Genomic DNA, 21,634 nt, shown 5'->3' with positions numbered 1-21,634 from the left:
ATTTCAACAAACTATCCTGAGATATTAATTCTGTTTATCTTCCAAATGAAGCAGCCTGATATGTTGAATAGTTCCAGTGTTTTCTGTTTTATTCCTAAATCACACCACGTCTCAATTTAACTAACTTGCTACAATTGTTGTCCCTGATTGTAGGCACATAGTTCCAGCCCATCACCACAGCTGATAATTGGACCTCTCTGTCTCCGCTAATAATATAGCAGTCCATCTCCCCTATAAACTGGGAGATAATATCTCTTGTGTAAGTGCTTCCCCTCAGCTTAATCTGGAAAATACTTCTTAATACACATGTTGCCCTATAACTCACCAGTTGGCCACAGTGCCATTGCATGTGGTGGTTATGAAGTCTTCATTTGATTGAAAGGACACTAATGCAACTCACCCTGTTTGTGTACAGTATTTCCCCTTACCACTCTTAATACTGTCTCCTTGATCTCCATTTCCCATGCACAGGTATTCTACTACTTCGCTATTTTGTACCCAGAACAAATGATGATTACCTTCCTTCCCAGGAGCTACCTTCGTTAGGGACCTCCACACCTGTGTAAAGTGAGCTTTCTGGCAGAAATCTAATCACTGGACTCCATCTTGAACATGTTGTTTGAGCTCCATGGTTTCAGCTACGGCATGGCCTCCCTGTGGTAAACCATGTATATATGTTGTAACTCAGTTACCTGTCTGGACACACACCTCTGCTGACTGCCCCTGTGGCTCCTCTGACTGCCCCTGTGGCTCCTCTCACAGAGTCCTGTATAAAGGTGTTCGCCTTGCCCTTCCCCCTCAGTCCGGGGGCAGACACTCACTGTGCAGGTCGTATTGTATAGCGAATAAAAGCCTTTCAGTATTTTACCAAACCTCAGTCTTTTGGAGTAATTGAAGGTGCTTCAATTTTATTCGCTGTATATTTTAAAACATGGAACAGTCCCTGAGACCAGACAAATTAGACCTCAATCCGCAAGTGCCTGACGCTGGAAACGCTTTCGAACTCTGGCTGGCCTGCTTCGAAGCGTATCTAGAGGAGATTAAAGCGACCGACCCCGTAGCGAAGCGCAGAGTTCTACTCTCCAGGGTCAGTCCACGGGTCTATTCGCTGATCAGAGACCAGCTGAACTACGACGGCGCGATGAACGCACTCAAAAGACAATACCTGCGGCCGATAAACAGCGTCTATGCTCGGCATCGCTTAGCGACACGGCAACAATGGTCCGGGGAATCGAGTGCTGAGTTCATCCAGGCCCTACGGACACTCGTGCGAGCCTGCAATTGTCAGGAGCTGACGGCGGCGCAGCATGCAGAACTCCTAGTGAGAGACGCCTTCGTTACGGGGACCAGGTCAGTGTACATGCGCCAGCGGCTGCTGGAAAAAGCCAATCTTACCCTAAGTTCGGTGATCGAGCTGGCTGATACGTTGGAGGCCGCTCTGCATAACTCCGAGGCTCTCCAGGCACGCGATCCCCCGATGGCCTCGTGGGTGCCGCAGACCCCGCAACCCACTGGCGAATCGACCTCGGCTGCAGCCAGTCGTGAGTCCATGAAGTGCTACTTCTGCGGACTGGAGAAGCACCCCCAGAAACGCTGCGCGGCCCGACAAGCTACCCGCTCCAGCTGCGGAAAGAAGGGCCTCTTCGCCAAGGTCTGTAAGTCAAAACCTCGAGCGGGATCGAGCAGCGCCGCATGCGAGACGTGGGTGTCGCCATCTTCCCTGCACGCTGCCACCACGTGCGAGACATGGGGGCCACCATCTTCCCTGCCGCCATCTTCCCTGCACGCCGCCACCACGTGCGAGACATGGGGGCGGCCATCTTGGTCGGCGCCACCTCCCACCGCCTACGACCAACGGGTGCTTACGGGCCACCCCACCGCGCCGGACCAAGACAGCGACCCCACCCTGGCTTCCGTGACCCTCGACCAAAGCGCTTCCCACCAGCTTGCAAGGTCAATGATGGACATCCTGGTGGAGGAGCACAGGACAAGCTACCTGTTTGACACAGGCAGCACCGAGAGTTTTATCCACCAGGCCACGGTGCAGCATTGCGGACTCATGATACGGCTGGTAAGTCTAAGGGTCACCATGGCCTCCGGGTCTCATACAACAGACATCCGGGGGGGTTGTGTCGCGACGCTAGTGGTGCAGGGCACAGAATATCGGGACTTTAAGTTACTGGTCTCGCCTCAACTGTGTGCCCCTGTGCTGTTGGGGTTGGACTTCCAGAGCCACCTGAAAAGCGTGACAATGAAGTATGATAGGCCCCTCCCACCAATTACTGTCGTAAATCCCCTGTTTTGTAGAGATATGTCATGTACCCCGCTACTGACCACCCACACACACACTGACCTGCGCATCCCACCCAACATCATGCCAACTGCCACACTACCGACACCACTTGCAGCCTCTCCACCCTCAGGATCCCTCCCCCACCGCTGTTCACCAACCTGACCCCAGACTGTAAACCTGTGGCAACTAAAAGCAGGAGGTACAGCGCGGGGGACAGAGCTTTCATTAAGTCGGAGGTGCAGTGGCTGCTCAGGGAGGGGGTCATTGAAGCAAGCACAAGTCCTTGGAGGGCGCAGGTGCTGGTTGTTCGGAACGGGGAGAAGAATAAGATGGTCGTGGACTATAGCCAGACCATCAATAGGTTCACGCAGCTCGACGCGTACCCTCTACCCCGCATCGCGGATATGGTCAATCAGATAGCACAGTACAAGGTGTACTCGACCATAGACCTAAAATCCGCTTACCATCAGCTCCCCATCCGCCGGGAGGACCGCTCTTACACTGCCTTCGAGGCGGACGGCAGGCTTTATCAATTCCTGCACGTCCCCTTTGGTGTCATGAATGGTGTATCTGTCTTCCAGAGGGCAATGGACCGGATGGTGGACCAGTGCCAACTGAAGGCCACGTTCCCATATCTGGATAACATCATCATCTGCGGTCACGACCAGTAGGATCACGACAACAACCTCCAAAAATTTCTCCAAGCGGCCAAATCTTTCAACCACACCTATAACAAGGACAAGTGTGTATTTGGGACCACCCGACTTGCTATCCTTGGGTGTGTCGTGGAGAATGGAGTCATTGGTCCTGACCCTGACCGTATGCGCCCCCTGTTGGAACTCCCTCTTCCCAATACCCTCAGAGCCCTCAAAAGGTGCCTGGGCTTCTTTTCATATTACGCTCAATGGGTCTCTAACTATGCAGACAAGGCCCGCCCCCTGGTTAAGTCCACCACATTCCCCCTCTCTGCCGAGGCCCACGCGGCCTTCAACCGCATAAAAGGGGACATTGCCAAAGCAGCAATGCAGGCGGTGGATGAGGCCATTCCCTTCCAAGTACAGAGTGACGCCTCCGACTTTGCGCTGGCTGCTACCCTCAACCAGGCAGGAAGACCAGTGGCGTTCTTCTCCCGTACCCTTCAAGGCCCTGAAATTCGGCACTCTGTGGTAGAGAAAGAGGCCCAGGCCATAGTGGAAACTATAAGGCACTGGAGGCACTATCTTGCCGGCTAAAGGTTCACCCTGCTAACTGACCAGCGCTCAGTCACGTTCATGTTTAATAATCAGCAGTGGAGCAAAATCAAAAATGATAAAATTCTGAGGTGGAGAATCGAACTCTCCACCTACAACTATGACATCATGTACAGGCCTGGGAAGCTCAACAAGCTCTCCGATGCCCTATCCCGGAGAACATGTGCCAACGTGCAGATCGACCGGCTATATGCCCTACATGTAGACCTTTGCCACCCGGGAGTCACCCGGCTTTTCCACTTCGTGAAAGCCCGGAACCTGCCTTACTCCCTTGAGGAGATCAGGATGATGACCAGGGACTGCCAAGTCTGCGCAGAGTGCAAACCACACTTCTACCGACCCGAAAAGGCCCAACTAATCAAAGCCACCCGCCCCTTTGAGCGACTGAGTGTTGACTTTAAGGGCCCCCTTCCCTCCACCGACCGCAATGTGTACTTTCTTAACATAATTGACGAGTACTCGCGGTTCCCCTTCGCCATGCCCTGCCCCGACACCACTACCACGTCAGTTATAAAAGCCCTGCGCAAGCTCTTCACTCTGTTCGGATACCCATGCTATATCCACAGTGACAGAGGGTCCTCGTTTACGAGTGACGAGCTGCGCCAATACCTACTGGCTAGGGGAAATGCAACCAGTAGGACCACGAGCTATAATCCCCGGGGGAATGGACAGGTGGAGAAGGAGAATGGCACAGTGTGGAAAGCCACACTCTTAGCCCTCAGGTCAAAGGGACTGCCGGTCTCCCGCTGGCAGGAGGTCCTTCCCGAGGCACTCCACTCCATCCGCTCCCTGTTATGCACAGCCACCAATGCCACCCCTCATGAGCGGCTCTTTTCTTTTCCCAGAAAATCGACCACTGGAACTACCCTACCAACTTGGCTGACGTCCCCGGGGCCAGTGCTGCTTCGGAAACATGCGAGGAGCAATAAATACTCCCCGATGGTCGAGAGGGTTCACTTACTTCATGCGAACCCCCAGTATGCCTACATGGTTTAACCTGATGGGCGGGAGGACACGGTCTCCATCCGTGACCTGGCGCCCGCAGGAGCTCTGGGCCCCTACCCTGAACACTCCGTGGTGACTATTGACCCCATATCCACCAATGTATGTACCTACAAGACACCGTGCACCCCAAACTCTATACAGACACCACACGACACTCCCATACCGGGCGCGACACACACGCGCGAGGGATTACCAACGCCTAACGTGCTGGCACCTGAAGTCAGGCCGGAGCCAGCACAACCGCCATCGCCGGTGCTACGTAGATCACAGCGACGGACTCGACCGCCTGATAGACTTAACCTGTAAATATACTTCTTGTAAATATTGTCAGTCACTTCACCCCGCGGGACTCTTTTTAAAAAAAGGAGGGGTGAATGTGGTAAACCATGTATATATGTTGTAACTCGGTTACCTGTCTGGACACACCCCTCTGCTGACTGCCCCTGTGGCTCCTCTGACTGCCCCTGTGGCTCCTCCCACAGGGTCCAGTATAAAGGTGTTCGCCTTGCCTCTCCCCCTCAGTCCGGGGGCAGACACTCACTGTGGAGGTCGTATTGTACAGCGAATAAAAGCCTTTCAGTATTTTACCAAACCTCAGTCTTTTGGAGTAATTGAAGGTGCTTCACTCCCAAATGTACCATGTATATCACTACAACTGTTCCAGCTACCTTCCCACTGAATACGTGTATAGCATCTGCATGACTTAGTTACAATTTCTGTGGGCATGTTCCCTGTTCCCTGCTTGCCTCTGGTTGATCTCCTGACTGAAACTGCTCATTGTTGTTGTCAATGCCCTTTCATACTCACAGCTTTTTCTGCATGCTGTCTCAAAGTTCAGTATCCCAAATACTTTGCTTAAATCCTCTTGATTGAAAGCCGACTAACCAAATGAGATCTTCAGACCCAATCTAAAATTGTCACTGCCTTTAAATTGAAAATATATTTGCCACCTATGAAATTTTATTCCTGGCTGAAAATACTGAATATACAGTGTTCAGTATATGAATATATATATAACTCCTGAAAATCTCTGCAAATGCTAGTTAAATGTCACATCAAAATTCTTGCAACATCCTTGCAGGAGATCTCATGTTGATTTGTGATGCAAATGTATTTACTGGCATTTTGAATACCTTGTATTATTAACTTCCTCTTTTCATGTATGTCTATGTTGCTCTCCTCTCTGTTGCCTCCCTGGACCTTGATTTTCTTTCAAGAGCATCTCTGCTTATTCCATGTAAAGACCAATTTACTTCCTGAGAAAGCTAAAGAAATTTGGCCCGTCCCCTAAAACCCTCACTAATTTTTATAGGTGCACCGTAAAAAGCATTCTTTTAGGGTGCATCACAACCTGATATGGAAGTTGTCCTGTCCCCGGAAGAAGCTGCAGAAGATCATGAACACAGCCCAGCACATCACGCAAACCAATCTTCCGTCCTTGGACTCACTTTACACTGCACGCTGTCGGAGCAGTGCTGCCAGGATAATCAAGGATATGACCCACCCAGCCAACACACTTTTTGTCCCCTTTCCCTCCAGGAGAAGGCTCAGGAGCTTGAAGATTCGTATGGCCAGATTTGAGAACAGCTTCTTTCCAACTGTGATATGACTGCTGAACGGATCCTGACCCGGATCTGGGCCGTACCCACCAAATATCCAGACCTGCCTCTCGGTTTTTTTGCACTACCTTACTTTCCGTTTTCTATTTTCTATTTATGATTTATAATTTAAATTTTTAATATTTACTATCGATTTGTACTCCAGGGAGCGGGAAGTGCAGAATCAAATATCGCTGTGATGATTGTACGTTCTAGTATCAATTGTTTGGTGACAATAAAGTATAAAGTATAAATGTATGAACACTCACACTTTTCCCTCCACCAACTTATAGGCTCCTCCAAGAGGACTTCAACCTTGTAGTGGCCGGGAGGTTTGCTTGCCTCAGTGACCCAGAGAGCTATGTTGGCTGGTGGTGCTGGGCTTTAAGGTAGGGCCACACATGCCAAACAGGTGAAAGGGTAGAGGCCAGACTAAGAGTGATCCACCCTTCATCCAAGTTCGGGGCTTCAGGCTCAGGGCTAGCAAGCCTGACTGTTCAAACAAAACTGTTATGGAAGCAGCAATGAAGCATCCTTCTACATTTGAGTGTGACAGTACTCCTGAGTCTCCACCTTGGACTTGCATGGTTGACAGAAGTGAAAACCAAGAAGCTACTGGCACCCTGAATACCACCAAGGGAGAAGAATCTTCATTGCCGCCCTAAATGCCAGTGGAAGTATGGGCGGTATAAAAACTCAAAGGCTGTGCCCAGCACCTTCCATCATTATTGCTCTAGGTTGGCAATTACACTTTCTTTTCACTCAGCCTTTGTCACAGCCTTGTTAATTGCTCAGTAGCAAATTCCTAATATTGTCAGTGTAGCATTTGCAGTTTATTTTCCTTGGTATTTAGTAAGGCTAGTAAACAGAAAAAATGTGCAAACGCTGGATTACAACACCTAACTAACAACAGCTACAACTGTGTATCAAATACCACATCTACACCCAGTTCATGGGTGTATATATACCATATACTAAATTATATGATTTTTGAATCTATATGAGTTTGCACCTGGAATGTGGAATTATGCACAATTTACAAGAGTTTCAGGTGTCTGTAAAGACAATGACACAACATTCAGCATTGGTTTACACCTGACGATGAAAACTGGTAACAGTTAAGTTTTGTGAGAAAATTTGTGTAAATGCTGTTTTCAGCTGTTGGTGTGACAAGGGTTTTGCATGTGAGATGCAGGGTAAGTTATTATATTGCTGCAGTACGGACTCATGTTAATTATTCATTTCTGTAAAATAGGAGAACCGGTTTAGAGAAAGATATCATAGAATGTGATGAGAAGTTAATTTCCGCTCAGGAACAGTTGGTAGTCTTAGCTTTGCTCTGGACTACTTTCTTATATTTTAACTTCCAATTTTATTTCATTGTTAGAAGCAGCATTTATTTTACATTACAGTCCACCATCTTTTGGAGAATTTGTTGTAATTATTATATTATGATGTTCTATAACTGCAAAATCTCAAGTTTCTTGCCATAGAAAATATGAAAAAATCTCTTGGCAGTTCAACAAGGAAGCTTTTTAAATTCTAACTGAAGTTCAATTTTGATTATCATTCAACCAATCATGAATACCCATGAATACAGCCAAATGAAATAGTGTTTCTCCAGGGCCAAGGTGCAAAACACAGTATCAAAAGTCACACACAGCACAAGGCATATATAGCACATATAAGGTAGCAGTAAAATACAGTCACATATAAAAAAATATAGTCCAAATCCCTGAGTCTATGAATGTTGTAGCAGTCTGTAGTTGAACACAACGAAGCTTATCCTCTGTTGAGCGAATGTTGGGGGAGTAGCACCAACTCCAACAAAGACACTATGCCACACTGTCTACAGCACTCCAGTGGAGCATCCAACTCTGCTCTCCCCCTGGGTAGCTGCAAACAGGTGACACTGTGGCTTCAGGCCTAGTCCTTGCTACAACCAAGGTCATGCAGCTCCCCCACCATCTGCCTCCTCTTTTTACCAATTAATTGGTCTCGCAACATTCTAGCTGGGTCTTGCAATTACAAGAAAAGTGGCTAAGATAATCACTTGCTTTTGGACTCTGCACAGGCAGTATCACTGTCCACACCAAGTTCAGTTTCTCCCCAACCAAGCAACTCACTGATGGGTAGAGCTGCAGTATATTAACTTTCTAATGTCCAGCAGGGTCTTGCAATTGTAAAAGATACATTTAAATGTACAATAACACCTTTGGTTGACCCCATTAAAGCCGTTGCGTCCAGGCACTTATCAAATTTAAGTAGTTAAGTATACCACTGTGTAACTTTATTGCCTGAAAAGTACAGGTTCTAGAATATTTCTTCAAGTCCAGTATTATAATTTGTGTTAAACTGATTTTCAACCATGGTGTTTAATAATATCCAGGCACAGAATTCAAATGCAATATTTTAAGGTGGAAATAGTAACACAGGAGAGTAAGGACAAGCATGTAGTCTGATGGGTGGAGCATGTCAAACTTCTCTGACTAAGCATTTTAATTGATGAAATATTACTAGAAAGACAATGTGATAAAAAAAAATCCAGATTTTACTATCTCTATTCACAATCATTCTTGGGATTCAGCCTACATAACAGCCTTCTGCAGGCAGTGGGAGTTAACAATGTGTGAATATTCTAACTCTATCTACATTAGCTTCAGGGAGGTGCAAGCCAGGAAGATTAAGTTGAAATTGTCATATCTTAACATCAGACAAAAAACAGACAAATGGGTAGGCAGATATCTAACAAGCTTGGAAGGAAACTTTAATAGCCTAGTCTATTTTCTTAGGGCTTACAAGAAATTGAATTTGTTTGTCTATCCATCCGTGAATGGAATCTAATTATATGTTGCAAGGTCCAGTGATGGTAACCTGATTTTCTTCAGCATTTGTGTTTAAGTTTGGTCTAGAACGTGAAAAATATTGGGTTTCACAAAGCCATATATTTATTAGCACTCCACAGCAGGTTTCATTGATCATACAAATGCCACTCTGTCATGAAGGCACCTGCTGACACCTTCATTAGACAGCCAGGAATCAATTGATTCATGACTACCAAGAGACTGCCTTATTATATTCTACCACATACTGTCAGTATTCAGATAGATGGACTGTACCATAAAGTAACATAACTCCCACCACCATTATTGATTGGTAACAAATAAATCTTTCCAGAAACAGCTACTGACTTTTTTTTTACAGTTTTGTGAAGTCATTGAATTATTTATTCATGCATTTATTACTGGTACAGGAATAGAAAAACACAGGCAGAGGAATGGCTAGAGAAAGCTGAGATAAGTGCCCAGATGTTGTGTTGTAGGAATTTTTGGTGCATTAAGTGGGGTTTGTTTTATGGAGATGTTACCCATAGGAAATGGTAAAACTGGATGAAAAGCACTTTAGTGACAGTTGTTTTCACCAGGAATAATGGGAACTGTCTTGTTCTACAAGACACAACCTAATTCAATGGATCAGCACAAACTATCCTGCCTACTAATCATACAAAGTCAGCCCTGAAAGGCACATTTTACAAGTAACAACAGAAGCAACATATACAATAGTGGGAAGAGTTGAAAGTGAGGCTGCAACAAGGAGGGAGTGCACTTCCTGATTTACCCTATGTGAACTATCAGTGTTCAGTAATATTAGGAGAGTACATATGTGGTAGCAGTTTCCACAGGGTCACTAATAGGAGAGCTTGGCAGAAGGTTGTGTTGATGCTGTAGGAATAGTAAAATCAGGCATGATGGTTGGTATGGAAGCAATAGGCCGAAGGCTTGCTTCTATGCTGTATAGCTCTATGACTCTATGACAGTTATCTTCATACTCAAGCAGCCACAATGCCCTCCATATCCCATAGCCAGCAATCCCAGAATACCACCAGTTAGCTGTGGGCAGCAGCCCGAAGTCGAACTCTGAAAGACAAGGGCTTCTCGTGGATCTTCCAGGCTCACTCTCAATTCACACACCAGCTGAAAGAAAGCAGCCTCTCAGAAGCATGTCAGGAGCCCCTCCAGGAAGTCTATGTGACATAGCGCTGGAACTGTAAACGCACACACAAGGTGCAAGTTGTGACGGTCATTAAGGTGTTCATCATAAAGGCAGATTGTCTTAAAACTCTTTTATATTCCTGTGACTTTTTATGTATAACTTTCTGTTGAAACACTGTATATGTAGTGTATGTCTATCTTTTGTGACTATACTCATTACCAGTCAGGTGTAAGTGGCCCATGCAGCGTCCTGTGTTGCCACAACTGCATTGACTGTTGTGCCACATGCAGGAAATTTGTTGTGGACGCACGCCATATGATGCTGCTCCAAGCTATTACTCACTTGAGGGATGCCTTCCCACCAACGATTCCAGCTAAATGACAGCTATTCTCTTCACGGCGAGAGTTAAATACTCACGCCATCGGTTATATGCACATGATTGCATCTCAGCCCCATTGCTGAATTATTTCCTCCTTCTTGAAATTCTATGCCTTTCTGTTCTATACTGTACTGATCAATCACTCTGGAGACAGGGAATTCTGAGGGATCTTATTTACAGAGATGTATAATCTTCTGCAATCCACCCCTTTTGTTGAGGGTGCATATTGGATGGGATTTAAGTGGGATGGCTCGTTTGGGTGCAAGGTGTTAGACTTTGCAGGGAAAAGGCAGAGCACACTGGCTAAATCATTTTGCTGAGAGTCATATGAAACAATATGTGTCCAACAATCACAATCAGTTACTGTGCACATTCATGCCCCCTCCCTGAAACCTCACAAAATGATCCATTTCTGTGATGGATGTAGCACACCCTTGCATGGAATCTCATAAGAGAATTGGTGATTGAGATGCATTTCAACAGGCTGGAAATGTTAACCCCTCCAAGCATCCCAATAATCTTTGAATGCCAATCAGAGTGCATTGTTGTTATATGCATTGCTCTCAGCCACTATGGTTACTCTAGTTCTTCCTGGACATCAATGTTAACAAAGGGCTCATATGGTGAAACTATGATTAGACCAACAGAGAGGAGGAGGAAGGGGGAAATGCTTTCTCTTTTAAAAAGGACATTGCTGATCTTACAGCAATAAGGGGACAATATATCACTTCATGGACATGTAATAATCAATTCATGTGTATTTGGAAAGGAGGGAGTGAGATACAAGCATTCCATAGATAGATACACAGAATGGCACCACAGATCATCATCTGGGAATTCCTCTTCCTGTGCAGGTTAGTTAGCTTATTGTACCCAAGGCATTGCTACATTGGCCTCAGTGTCCTTCAGGAAAAATGAATAGCCTGTTAATGCTGTTGTTCCAGAGGCAGAGTAATGAGCCAGAACTGGTAAGGGAAGTAAAAGCAGAGGCACCTCAAGGCAATAATGACTTTGGTAAAGTTTAAAATAGTAATTCAGAGGAGATTAGCATGACAAAGCCTAAGGCAAACAGCTGGAGTAAAACTGATGTAAGGCTATTCAGAATAAAACATTAGAAATATCAAAAACTTTAGGAGGTAAGATTGGCCAACAATCACATAGAAAATAAATGGGAAACATTAACGCCATGTCCACAAAGAACGGGTAAATTACATTCATGTCACAAACAAAATAAAACAAACGAGCTAATTAGAAACATATCCACATGAAGTGATAAGAGAAATCAAGCAATGAGAAAAGTAATATAGTATTTAGGGCAATGATAAACTTAGTAAGGGAAGGTACAAAGTAAATAGGTGTGAAATACTGTATACCGAGATTTAAGGAAGGTGAACATCAAGGAAAGTAACGCAATGTAATAAGGTACTTTTCCAGTGCATAATTAGAAAACAAAAGTCTGGAGGGAAATACTACTTTAAATGGGCAGGCAAGAAACAATTGCAGACTGTCAATGTGAAGTAATGGAAATATAAACTTTTTGTACTATTTACCATGGAAACAGGTCAGGTCAACATAACTTGTAGTGAGGTTAGGAACGTATAATTGCCTAACATTATGATATAGAAAAAGATTAAATAAACTGATCAAAATCATTTAAAGCGTCTGGTCTGAACAACTAGTATTTTGCATTATAAAATATATTTTGTGAAATGTTTTCGATTATGTGAGCATTTCTGACAAGGCTAACATTCATTGCACATCATTCATTGACAATGAGAACATGGTGGTGAATGGCCTCCTTGAACTACTGCAGTGCTTTGCTGAAGGTAATCGCATAATGTTTTGGACAAGGGGATTTCAGGATCTCGATTCAGCAATGACAAAGAATGGCAGTCAGTGTGTGAGATGGTGTATGACTTAGGAATGAGCCTGTAGGTGGCAGTGTTTTCATGTGACTGCAATCACTCTTCTTGATGATTGAGGTCATGGGTCTCGTACATGCTGTTGATGCAGTCTAGGCAAGTAACATCAGTGCATTTTGTAGAAGGTACACCATCCAGCTGCAGTGTACCAGTGGTGGAGGCAATTAATGCTTAAACAAGAAGTTTAGGGTACCAACCAAATGAGCTCTTTTGCCCTGGATGGTGTCGAGTGTTGCTGGAATAATACTCATCCAGGCATAGAGAAAGTATTCCATCATACTCCTGACCTCAAAGGCAGATAGTGGTAGAGCTCTGGGGTGTTTGGAAAGCACTTACTGCAGTACATCCAGAATATGACCTGCTCTTGTAACCAGTATTTATGTGACAAATTTAGTTGAGTTTCTTGTCAATGATGTCTAAGGATATCGATGGCAGGGCTCAGCAATGGAAAGGCATTTGAATATCAAGGATATATGTTTAGACATTCTCTTTGTTGAAGGTGCTTACTGCCTGCCATCTTTGTGCCTTTGTGATACAACTGTTTCATGTATCAGCCCATGCCTACATTATAGCTCAGTTTTGCTGCATTCAGGCATGACTAGTTCAATTGCCACAAGGCACTGCGAATAGAATTCAAAACGGTTTAATCATCATCAAGCATTTCAGCTTCTGACCCCATTACTGGATGAAGTAATTGATAAAACAACTGAAGACAGCTAGATAATAGCCTGAGGATCTCCTGCAATGATGAATTGGAATTAGGATGATTGGTCTCCAACAACCACTGCCTCCTCCCCTCCCCCACATTTTTATTCCAGCATCTCCCCCCTTCCTTTTCAGTCCTAAAGAAGGATCTCAGCCTAAAACATTGACTGTTTACTGTTTTCCATAGATGCTGCCTGACCTGCTGAGTTCCTCCAGCATTTTGTGTACGTTGCTTTCGATCTCCAGCTCTGTAGACTTTCTCATGTTTATAAACAACTGCCATCTTCCTTTATGCTAATTATGACTCCAACCATTGGAATATTTTCCACTTGATGTCCATTGTCTTTGGTTTTCTGAGAGAACTTTGCTGCTGCACCTGATCACATTCTGCGTTTACTTCAAGAGAAGTCACGCTCGCTTGATCTCTCGAATTCAGCTCTTTGTTCCAGAGCTGAGGTGAGCCCTGGAACGAAGTGTACCTGCTAAAACCAAAACTGGGAATCAGTGAACAGACTGAATTTATTCTCCTTTCTGTAAATAGAACATATCTGGATAATTTTCCATATTGCTTGGCAGATTTCAGTGTCGTAGTTGCATTGGAACAGACTGGTTGGAAACAGGGAATAAATTGTGAAGACTTGTATTAGAAAAAAATGCTGCAGTGCCAGAGATCAAATGGATAGTTAATACCTGTATTTAAGAAGAAATATGGGTATATTCAGAAACTTGTAAACCATTAGCCTCAATGTAAGTAGCAGGAAAGTTAATGGATTTTCTAAATAAACAGAAAAAATAGATATTAAATATATACAATACAATATAGAGCTCCAAGGGGAAAGAAAAGTTATGTTTGATCAACACCATGAAATTCTTTGCTGTGCTAAGAAGGAAATGGTCAAAGATAATGTAGTAGAAGTGAAGTCTGATCACCTAGCTGTACTTCTACTTCCTGACTATAGGCAGAGACTGAAGACTGAAACACCAGTAGTGAGGACCAAGAAGGTTTGGACAAGGGAAGCACAGGAGCGCCTACAGGACTGCTTTGAATCAGTGGACTGGACTGTATTCAGGTATTCATCTTTGAACCTGGATGAGTATGCCGCAGTTGTTACCGACTTCATTAAAACCTGTGTGAATGAGAGTGTGCCTACAAAGATCTACTGTACATTCCCAAACCAAAAGCCATGGATGAACCAGGAGGTACGTCGTCTATTGAAGGCTAGATCTGTGGCATTCAAGTCTGGCAACCCAGGACTGTACGAGAAAACCAGGTATGATTTCTGGAGGGCTATTTCAAAGCAAAGAGACAATTTTGAATGAGTTTGGAGGTGACAACAGATGCACGACAACTCTGGCAGGGTTTGCAAGACATTATTTCCTACAAAGCAAACTCAATAGCATGAATGGCAGTGATGCTTCACTACCAGATGAACTCAACGCCTTCTATGCACACTTTGAAAGGGAGAACACAACTACAGCTGTGAAGATCCCTGCTGCACCTGATGACCCTGTGATCCTTGTCTCAGAGGCCGATGTTAGATTGTCTTTAAAGAGAGTGAACCTACGCAAGGTGAAAGATTCAGATGGAATACCTAGTAAGATTCTGAAAACTTGTGCCAACAAACTGGTGGGAGTAAGTTTTCAAGGACATTTTCAACCTCTCACTGCTACAGGCAGAAGTTCCCACTTGCTTCAAAAAGGCAACAATTATACCAGTGCCTAAGAAGAATAATGTGAGCTGCCTTAATGACTATCGCCCGATAGCACTCACATCGACAATGGTGAAAAGTTTTAAGAGGTTGGTCATGACTAGACTGAATTATTGCCTCAGCAAGGACGTGGACCCATTGCAATTTGCTTATCACCACAACAGGTCAACGGCAGATGCAATCTCCATGGATCTCCACACAGCTTTAGACCACCCGGACAAACACAAGAAACTACGTCAGGATGCTGTTCATCGACTGTAGCTCAGCATTTAATACCATCATTCCCACAATCCTCATTGCGAAGTTGCCGAACCTGGGCCTCTGTACCTCCCTCTGCAATTGGATCCTCGACTTCCCAACTGGAAGACCACAGTCTGTGCAGATTGGTGATAACGTATCCACCTTGTTGACGATCAACACTGGCGCACCCCAGGGGTGTGTGCTTAGCCCACTGCTCTACTCTCTATATACACATGACTGTGTGGCTAGGCATGGCTCAAACACCATCTATAAATTTGCTGACGATACGACTATTGTTGGTAAAATCTCAGGTGGTGACGAGAGGGCGTACAGGAGTGAGATATGCCAACTAGTGGAGTGGTGCCACAGCTACAACCTGGCACTCGACGTCAGTAAGATGAAAGAGCTGATTGTGGACTTCAGGAAGGGTAAGACAAAGGAACACATACCAATCCTCATAGAGGGATCAGAAATGGAGAGAGTGAGGAGTTTCAAGTTCCTGTGTGTCAAGATCTCTGAGGATCTAACCTGGTCCCAACATATTGATGTAGTTATAAAGAAGGCAAAACAGCAGCTATACTTCATTAGAAGTTTGAAGAGATTTGGTATGTCAACAAATACACTCAAAAACTTCTATAGTTGTACTGTGGAGAGTATTCTGACAGGCTGCATCACTGTCTGGTATGGGGTGGTATGGTCTACTGCACAGGACCGAAAGAAGCTGCAGAGGGTTGTAAGTTTAGTCAGCTCCATCTTGGGGACTAGCCTACAAAGTATCCAGGACATCTTCAGGGAGCGGTGTCTCAGAAAGGAAGTGCCCATTATTAGGGGTCTTCAGCACTCAGGCCATGCCCTTTTGTCACTGTTACCATCAGGTAGGAGATACAGAAGCCTGAAGGCACACACTCAGCGTTTCAGGAACAGCTTTTTCCCCACTACCATCTGATTCCTAAATGGACATTGAACCCTTGGACATGACCTCACTTTTTAAAATATACACTATTTCTGTTTTTTGCACGTTTTTTAATCTATTCAATGTATGTATACTGTAATTGATCAATTTATTGATTTATTATTATTATTTTTATTTTATTTATTATTTCTTCTCTTCTAGGTTATGTACTGCATTGAACTGCTGCTGATAAGTTAACAAATTTCATGTCACACGCCAGTGATAATAAACCTGATTCTGAAATGTGAAATATAGCAGCTTTGAAATAACACCACATGATTAGATTGTGTTATAGACAAAATCATGATAACTTACAACACAGAAGGAGATTGTTTGGATCATTTTGTCCACGTCAGGTGAAAAAGAACTACCTGACCTTCTCCCACCTTCCAGCACCGTTTCTGTAGTGCTGGAGATCGTGGCTCTTCAAGGTTACATCCAAGTACTTCATAACGAAATGATGATTCCTGCCTCTGCTACTCTTTCATAGAGTAAGTTCCTGACTTTTCACACTCTCTAATTATTTTCTCCTCCTCTTTCATCTAACCTTTCTATAAATTACTTCAAGCTTATGCCCTGCTATTATTGAACCATCATCTGAGGGAAATAGGTCTTTCCAACATTCTCTATCTTTGCTGCTCATGATTTCTCACACCTCATTAAGCTTCAGCTTTTGCTGTTCCAAAGAAAACTATTCTATCTTATCTAATCTTTCCTCACAGCTAACATTTTCCAGTGCTGGTAAAATCCCTATTAAATCTTCAGTTTTGTTCTCTTGTAATGTGGCAGCTTTCAAACTATAGTCAGACCAGAATCATATACTGCTGTAGCTTAGCTTTCTTGTTCCTATGCTCTTATCCTTGCTGAATAAGGAGAGCCTTTATCATTACTTTGTCACTCTGTTCTTCCTCCTTTAAATTCATCATAAATTCACTTTTTTCACTCAAAATCACTTAATATCATACCATTTATTGTAAACTTATTTGCATGTTACAACTCTCCAAATGCATTACTTCACATTTCTCTGCATTAAAGTTTATTTACCATTTCCCTGCCTGGCTGACCAGACCATCTAAATCTTCCTGCAGTCTAGCACTTTCTTTATCACCGTCAACCATGCTGCCAATTTTTTATCATCCGCAGGTGACAAGTAGCAGAATGGCTAGCCAGCTGGCTACAAGACCAAAAGCTGAGAGAAGGAATATAAAGTAGTTATTTGGAATCAAATGCGCAATCTCTGTATTTGTGCCTGTCATCAAGTTTGATGGGGGACTGAAGAAGACTGCTGACAAATTAAAAGAAGGCATTAATAAAATTGCAGCATAGGCAGGTCTTTGGCAATGAATTTCTTCATAGATAAATGCAAGTGTTGCATGTTCTTAAAATTACCATGGTTAAATATTACAGCAAATAATCTAAAACAGAGTTTAGAGAGCAAGGATATAATTTGCAGATTCATATGAGATTTTTAAGAAACATTTACATAGGGACATGAATGTGAAAGAAATGGAAAGATGTGGACATTGTGTAAACAGAAGGGATCAGTTTAGTTGTCCATTTGATTACTGATTCAACTGGTTTGGCACAACATTGTGTGGCAAAGTGCTTGTTCCTGTGCTGTACTGTCCTATGTTCTATAGATGCAAAAACACAAAATGTAAATTAAGTAACAGTATTGGTTAGTAAGGCCAGAAGTGAGCAAACTTATTGTTAAAATTTATTTCTACCAGGATATAATTAAGAGGTGGCAAAATAAAGTTAAGTTTGTGTCAAGCTTCAGTCAGGCTTCAATTGGAATTGATGTAACAGCTGTCATCACCGTTCTCTGAGAATAATATAGTACTGCTAGAGTGAATGGAATAAAGAATTACTGGGATGATTTTAGAAAGGATAAAGACATTCGATTCCTCTTGCAAGGAAAATCAAGGTTGTCAATTCGAGAGAGCATGTGCTAAAGTGAATTGCAGAGGGTGTTTATATTTGAAGGGAAGAGTAAAATCGTTGACAACCAATACAAATGTTTCATCAAGAAATGATATACAGAATTAATAGAAACTTTGTTCCCAGAGAATGATAAAAAAAAGTGGTAGTCATGAGCAGAGGTTAAAGTTGATGTCAATAACAGTAAGAAGGATTATATTGATAGAGTAAGGCAAGGAAGGACAGGAGGAGGCTTGATTAAGAAACTTATGCAGGCCTGGAATTGTTGAGGATAGCATCTTCATTTAATGCTGTGAATTATATGCAATTCTATATAATTCATGTCGGCTTTCAGTGACTCATTTTGGGCTCAGCAATTGTAGTCCCTCATTGTCAAATAGCCTGCCAACCATCATTACTGCTCTATGTGTGGATGGAAGTCTCAGAGCATAGAGGAAATAATTTTTAAAAATTATAAAACAAAGTAAATTGACCAGATATAGGACCTTTACACAGAGCAAACATCCTATGAGCAGAAAACAGTTGCTGAGGGTCAACAGAAGCAGGATTAGGAAAGCTTCGCGGCGACATAGTCAATATCTAAGAAGGCATTTAATGAGGAGAAAGAGAGAAAACAAGGTGGAAGGTAGGAGTCAAGCATTTTGTGCCTCTACTGTGGAAGATATAATGGATGGAGGGAAACAAAGTAAATCAGGCATGGGACATCAGAAGATTTGATATGACCCTCAGGTCTAGATGTCGCAGACATAAGGAGGGTGAACAAATAGTGACAATGTTATGAGCACCAGGCAGAGTTAATATTAACATTTTTAGGGAACAGGATGAAATGGAATAGGAAAGAAATGTAACGGTAATAAGTACTGTGAGTTGGATGCCAGCAGAAGAGACTTAGATCACTAGAAATTCTCATTACTCAGGACTGAGAGAAACTGAAAAGCAGTGTGGAAGAAATCAAGCTAGAAGATGACAAAGCTGACAAGGATGAGGATTAGATAAGGGTAGGTGACAGTTTTTCAAGTATATTTCAGACTTCCAGTATCTGCATTTTTTTTTTATTTTTTTAAAAGAAGGCAAGAAAGCAGTGTTGGGCCATCAAATGTTTAACTCAGTGGTTGATTGGATACTTGCTTCACTTCAGCTCAGGATCAAGCAGGACATCAGTACTGCACACTGCTTGGTTCAGAATGAGTGAGTAATTGCAGAAAGATTTGGAATGAGTACTCATTTGCAATTCAGTCTTTGATATTTAGGGAGCAGATTATTACTTAAAAGTATAGACACTTATTAGAATATAGAACGTAGAACATAGGAGACTACAGCACAGTACAGGCCCTTCAGCCTACAGTGTTGTGCCAACATTTTAACCTACTCCGAGATCAATCAAACCCCTCCCTCCCACATGTCCTTCCATTTTTCTTTCATCCATATGCTTACCTAAGAGGCTTAAACATCCAGGAGATATGAGGCGAAGAGTGAGAATAAAGGGGCTTCTTCTGGTTGGCTGCTGCTGATGAGTGGTGTTCCACAGGAATCAGTATATGGACTGCTTCTTTTCAATTTCTATATCAATGAATTGCATGATGGAATTGATGACCCTGTGGCCAAGTTTGCAAGCAAAGGAAGCAGGGAGTTTGCTGAAGGATTTAGTCAGATTAGGAGAATGGATAAGTAAGTGGCAAATGAAAAACAGTGTAGGGAAGTGTATGGTTATGCACTTTGGTAGAAGGAATAAAGACCACAAGACATAGGAGCAGAATTATGCCACTCAGCCCATTGAGTCTGCTCCACCATTCCATCATGACTGATTTACTATCTCTCTCAACCCCATTCTCCTGCCTTTTCCCTGCAACCTTTGACACCTTGACTAATGAAGAACAGAACAGCCTCTGCTTTAAATATACTCAATGACTTGGCCTCCACAGCCAAATGTGCCAATGAATTCCACAGATGCACCACCCTCTGGCTAAAGAATTCTTTTCTTCATCTCTGTTCTAAATGAATGTCTCTTGATTCCAAGGCCGTGCCCTCTGATCCTAGACTCCCCCAGTATAGGAGTCATCCTCTCCACATCCACTTTCAATATTCAATAGGCTGCAATGAGATCCTCCCTCATTCTTCTAAACTCCAGTGAGTACAGGCCCAGAGCTATCAAACACTACTTATATATTAACCATTTCATTCCTGGAATCATTCTCATGAACCTTCCGTGGATCCTTTTGTATGCTAGCCCATCTTTTCTCAGATGAGGGGCCCCAAACTGCTCACAATACTCCAAGTATGTTCTGACCAATGCCTTATAGAGCCTCAGCATTACATCCTTGGTTTTATATTCTAGTCTACCCAAAATACGTAAATGCTAACATTCCATTTGCTTGCCAATCTGCAAGCTAATTTTCTCCCCATTTGGAAAATAGTCTACAACTTTATTCCTTCTGCTAAATTGCATGACCATGCAATTCCCTACTTTATATTCCATCTGCCACTTCTTTGACCATTTCCCTTAAGTTGTCTAAGTCCTTCTGCAGATACCCTGCTTCCTCAAAACTACCTGCCCCTCCACCTATCTTTGTATCATCTGCAAACTTGGCCACAAAGCTATCAATTCCTTCATCCAAGACATTGACTTATAATGTGATAAAAGCAGTCTCAACACCAGCCCCTGTAGCGCACCATTAGTCACCAGTAGCCTGATATAAAAGGCTCCCTTTATTCTCCCTCTTTGCCTCCTGCCAATCAACCAATCTTCTATTCATACCTTTCCAGCTTTTATCTTGTTAAGCAGCCTCATGTGCACCTTGTCAAGTGCCTTTTGCAAATCCAGATAAAGAACATCCACTGACTCTCCTATGTCTATCCTGTCTGTTATATCTTCAAAGAATTCCAACAGACAAGATATCCCCTTTAGAAAACCATTGGCTAACTTTGGCCTATTTTATCACATACCTTCAAGTATCCCAAAACATCATCCATAATAACATACTGCAACATATTTCCAACCACTGAAGTCAGGCTAAATGGCCTATGATTTCCCTTTTTTTGTCTCCCTCTCTGCTTAGAGTGAAGTGACCTTTGCAAATTTCCAGGCCTCAGGAACCATTCCAGAATTTAGTGATTTTTGAAAGAATGTTACTAATGCCTGCACAATCTCATTAGCTACCTCTTTCAGAACTTGGGGTGTAGTCCATCTGTTCTATGTGACTTATCTACCTTCAGGCTTTTCAGCTTCCCAAGCACCTTCTCCTCAGTAACAACAACAACACTCATCTGCCCCCAGATGCTCTTCGTATTCCTGGCATTCTGCTAGTGACTTCCACAATGAACACTGATGCAAAATATTTATTAAGTCCATCTGCGATTTCTTTTTCCCTTATTACTACCTCTGCACCATCATTTTCCAGTGGTTTGATATTCACTCTTTTCATCATTTGTCACTTTATAAATTTTGTAGTTGTCTTCTGTTGGCTTTTAAAAGTTTGCTCATCCTCTATCTACCCACTACATTTTGCTACATTATATGCCCTTTCTTTTGCTTTTATAGTGTCTTTGACTTCCCTTGTCAGCCACCATTGCCTCATCCTCCCTTTGGAATACTTCTTCATCTTTGGGAAATCACGAACAAGAGAAAACCTGCTGATGCTGGAAATATA

At 43.3% G+C, this 21,634-nt stretch overlaps 1 pseudogene; it reads left to right on the top strand.

The window, feature by feature from the left end:
* Positions 1-931: 931 nt before the first annotated feature.
* LOC134348595 (uncharacterized) overlaps positions 932-21,634 on the top strand; it is a 69,375-nt pseudogene continuing 48,672 nt past the window's right edge.

This window comes from Mobula hypostoma, chromosome 1 (assembly GCF_963921235.1).
Source record: "Mobula hypostoma chromosome 1, sMobHyp1.1, whole genome shotgun sequence".
Classification (NCBI taxonomy): Eukaryota; Metazoa; Chordata; class Chondrichthyes; order Myliobatiformes; family Myliobatidae; genus Mobula; species Mobula hypostoma.
Note: the sequence above shows the minus strand (reverse complement) of the source record. Positions and strands in the feature narration are given on the sequence as shown.